This window comes from Epinephelus moara, chromosome 13 (genome assembly GCF_006386435.1).
Source record: "Epinephelus moara isolate mb chromosome 13, YSFRI_EMoa_1.0, whole genome shotgun sequence".
Classification (NCBI taxonomy): Eukaryota; Metazoa; Chordata; class Actinopteri; order Perciformes; family Serranidae; genus Epinephelus; species Epinephelus moara.
Window position 1 is genome coordinate 34,376,275 of NC_065518.1, and position 4,730 is coordinate 34,381,004.

The following is a 4,730-nucleotide window of genomic DNA, read 5'->3' on the forward strand; positions in this document are numbered from 1 at the left end:
CCCTCCATTGTGATTGGCTAAAGCGCAGCATCGTTCAGACTCAAAGCCCCGCCCTCCCCCCCTCTCTAGTCGTCTTTCACGCAGGGCTGCCGACAGATTCTACAATGTAGATTGCAGAATCTGTCTTGAGAGATTAGTGCCCCCCTAATATAATGTAGGGGAAACACTGAATCAAGCAAGAAGACTAATGATACCATTTTTTTATTATATTGTAATTGCAATCGCAAATCGCGATATTGTCCACTCAAATCACAATCACACATTTTTATCAAATTGTGCAGCACTAGAATCAGAACAGTTTCAAGGTGGGCGCCCAAGATTAGTGTCACCAATTCAGGATCTGACCAAATGTTTCCCCTTCTATTCCTAAATTACAGCAATGAATAATGGCCAGAAAAAGTGTTTTTACAGATCATTGAAATGTCACAGTGAATTTGACCTGATTTGAGAAAATGTCATAATTTCATCATTTTATCCTTTTAGATTTATCCTATTTATCCTATCAGATATCGGGGTCACAAGAAAGATGCGGACGCAAGGTTTTGACAACCAAGATCTAATCTATTCATCATGGAGTCAAAGTGGACATATGCCGAATTTAAAAAAAAAACCCTGTAAGGCCTTCTTGACATATTGTGTTCATGAGAATGGAATGGACGGACGGATGGACGGACAACTAAAAAACATAATGCCTCCGGCCACCGCTATCGGCATGGAGGTATAAAAATTTTCACCTGTTTCCATAGGTGGGGGAAAAAATAAAAACCAGAGGAAAATGATCACCAGGGAGAAAAAAATGAATATGAGTACAAAAGCTGAAATATACAGAGCCCCTAAAAGGACATGGATGATTTTTTTTTTTTTTTTAAGTATCTTGTAACGCACGCGCAAAATAGTAATAGAAATAGTTTTATTAAAACGCATGCGCGTGCCATGGTAAACAGTAATAGTAATGATGAGACATTGAAACGTGACTGCTGTGGTCGCCAAGCTGTGTTGTGCTGGTGTTGTTGTTTTTTTTGGCACCAAGTTTGTGTGGTCCTGTGCATGGCCTAAGTTTGCTGTTGTTCTGTCACTGCAGAAAAAGCATAAGCAAACAAAAGAAGAAAACAGCAGCAGCAGCCGTGCCCATGCTCCAATCAGACCAGAGAGAGACTGCAGGCAGGAGTGAGCTTTTGACAGAGACACACACTGGGCCCAGGTAGCATGGATACCAGGAGGCGAAGCTCCGTTGAATTTTTGCCAACAGCCACTAGGGGCGCTGCCGCCATTTTGGACTGTTGAGCTTGGACTGTTGCGCCCAGACAACATGCAAGATGTCAAGGAGAGAGGAGAAAAAAAGTAAAAGAAAACAGTGTAGTGCAATTAACTGCGACAACTATCAGTGGAACACCCCGCACCTGGCCTTCCACCGTTTCTATCAGTGGAACACCCCGCACCTGGCCTTCCACCGTTTCCAGAAGGATCCCGACAGGTAAGAACTCCTGAGGTGTAAGTTTTGAAGTGTTTTAACATCAATTTAATATGCCAGTTTTGGAGGGAAGGTAACACACACATACATACATACATACATACATACATACATACATACATACATACGGCCTCTTGGACCATTTATATCAGAACTGATTACCGCTTTAGCATTAAAATATATCATTTTAAAATAGCTTACATGTTATTATTATTACTGTCCCCTTACTGTACAAACTGTAAATAAATCTTTATTCCTGACTATGTGACTTCGCCATTAATGTGTTTCTAGTTAAAATATTGATTTCATTATTTATATATATATTTTAAATTTTTTGGTAGATTGGCTTATGGGGTGATTTTGAAGGAGTAATTAAGTTAATCTTCTCATAAGTGGACGTAATATGTAGAGATGCCATCTAGGCCATTTTTCTTCGTTTTGTTTTTTTTAAAGTCTATATTTTGCTTTACAAAAACGTAAAAAAGCAGCTGTGACCAAGCTATCATGAGGTGAGTAGCATTGTAAGCATAATTAATAGCAATATACTTCAGTTTGTCTGTGTGCTTTTGTATGCAAGCGGGTCTGCTGCGGTGTGCTGACAGTCCAAAATGGCGGCGGGAGGACAAAACCATGGGCGAGTCTGTTGCTATGGGGCGTTCTATTGAGCTTCCCCTCTTGGTATCCATGCTCTTTGGCTCGATCAGGCTGATGACCCTCCACCCTGCCTCCTGCAAGAGAAAGAACAGCAGCAAAAGGCAGGGACAACTAGTGGAGCGGAGGGGTTGTCACAGCAGTCACGTTTCACTGTCTCATCATTACTATTACTGTTTACCTCGGCACACACATGCGTTTTAATAAAACGCGTGTGCCTTTTATAAAACGTTATGGTATATTTTGTGTTTTCAGGAAAGAGATTAAATCCACTTCCCCTGCCATTCTTTCAGCTTAGCTAAGGCTGATGGTGTGCGTTCAGCTGAGCCACGGCATGTACCACAGGAAGTACTTTCTCGTGCGCACGAGAAACTTTCTGGCAATGTGTCTGAAAGTAATATAACCAACACATAGAGGTCTTCAAAGTCAAGATGAAATCCTATCTCTGATCTTCAGATGTGTTCCCTAGTAAGACATGATGTCTTACGCAATGTTCACAATCTGATCTTTGTAGATCTTTCCTTTTTTTTTTTTTTTTTGGGAAAAACATTATCCCCTCAGAGCCTGGGTAGCTCAGATGGTAATTGCTGATTATTCAATGTTCTTCAGAGGTATAGTAAGCATTGCACTCCAACTGGTCAAGGTGGGTTTTTTCCAACTCATTCAAGTGTGAAACTAATATCACCAACACATAGAGGTCTTCAAAGTCAATATGAAATCCTTTCTCTGCTCTTCAGATGTATTCCCCAGGAAGACATGATGTCTTGCACAAATGATCACAATCTGATCTTTGTAGATGTTTTCTTTTGAGAAAAACATTGTCCCCTCAGAGCCTGGGTAGCTCAGACGGTAGAGCATCAGACTTTTAATCTGAGGGTCCAGGGTTCAAGTCCCTGTTCAGGCGTTGGCTTGACACTTTCATTTCTTCCCACAAGTATTTCTCTCAATAGGGTCCAGCTTGCAATAATGCTGTTGGACTTCAATCCTAACACTTGACCAGTAGTAGAACATTAGCACATTCCATTAGCCCATTGAAGAAGAAATATACAGCTTTACATGTGATGTACATGAAAATTGAGTGTGCAAAAGCCTCTTTGCAATCATCAGATGCTTGACAAATGGAATGGATGCTTTGGAACTTTTCTGGCAGCTTTGGTTTCTTCCAACCATTCAAACTGTATTGGTGACTTGCTGGAACAGTTGCAACTTCATGAGGGTAGTACTTAGGTGGCTGATGACATGCAGCGTAACAGCACTCACTGTCCACACTCGGGGCAGAAATAGTTCAGTTGGGAGAGCGTAAGACTAAGATCTAAAGGCCCCCACTTCAATCCTGGGTTTTGGGAAGAGACCTCAGCATTCTCTGTTGACAGGAACCACACTTGTGGAATGTAATATGCCATATTCATGTAAAATCTGGCATTGGACACATTCTTCCTACTGCTTCCTGTGAAGTGGCACAATTGAGAGTCATAGCAAAGTGCAAGACTGTGTACATGAAAACTTGGCAACTATTCCCCTTGTGTGCAAGAGTTGTACATCATTGTTTATCTCAACAATTTGGCGCAGCTGCGATTTGCAAAACTCAGAACCAGCCTGACACAAGTTAATTGTAGAAATGATTTTGCCTATTCACTGGCTTCATTTCTGACAGAGGTTCACAGACAATTGCTGATTATTCAATGTTCTTCAGAGGTATAGTAAGCATTGCACTCCAACTGGCCAAGGTGGGTTTTTTCCAACTCTTTCAAGTGTGAAACTAATATCACCAACACATAGAGGTCTTCCAAGTCAATATGAAATCCTGTCTCTGCTCTTCAGATGTATTCCCCAGGATGACAAGATGTCTTGCGCAAATGATCACAATCTGATCTTTGTAGATGTTTTCTCTTTTTTTTTTGTTGAGAAAAACATCATCCCCTCAGAGCCTGGGTAGCTCAGACGGTAGAGCATCAGACTTTTAATCTGAGGGTCCAGGGTTCAAGTCCCTGTTCAGGCATTGGCTTGACACTTTCATTTCTTCCCGCAAGTATCTTTCTCAATACGGTCCAGCTTGCAATAATGCTGTGGGGCTTCAAACCCAACACTTGACCAGTAGTAGAACATTAATACATTCCATGAGCCCATCGAAGAACAAATGTACAGCTTTACATGTGATGTACATGCAAATTGAGTGTGACAAATGGAATGGATGCTTTGGCACTTTTCTGGCAGCTTTGGTTTCTTCCAACCATTCAAACTGTATTGGTGACTTGCTGGAACAGTTGCACCTTTATGAGGGTAGTACCTCGGTAGCTGATGAAATGCAGTGTAACAACACTCACTGTCCACAATGGGGGCAGAAATAGTTCAGTTGGGAGAGCGTAAGACTGAAGATCTAAAGGCCCCCACTTCAATCCTGGGTTTCGGGAAGAGAGCTCAACATTCTCTGTTGACAGGAACCACACTTGTGGAATGTAATATGCTATATTCATGTAAAATCTGGCATTGGACACATTCTTCCTACTGCTTCCTGTGAAGCGGCACAATTGAGAGTCATAGCAAAGAGCAAGACTGTGTACATGAAAACTTGGCAACTATTCCCCTTGTGTGCAAGAGTTGTACATCA

General features: G+C 41.6%; 2 non-coding genes across 2 annotated transcripts; both read left to right on the top strand.

The window, feature by feature from the left end:
• Positions 1 to 2,953: 2,953 nt before the first annotated feature.
• trnak-uuu (transfer RNA lysine (anticodon UUU)) lies at positions 2,954 to 3,026 on the top strand. The gene has a single exon. It is a non-coding gene; the product is annotated as a tRNA-Lys (tRNA).
• Positions 3,027 to 4,048: 1,022 nt separating this feature from the next.
• Positions 4,049 to 4,121, top strand: trnak-uuu (transfer RNA lysine (anticodon UUU)). The gene has a single exon. It is a non-coding gene; the product is annotated as a tRNA-Lys (tRNA).
• The last annotated feature ends 609 nt before the right edge of the window (positions 4,122 to 4,730 follow it).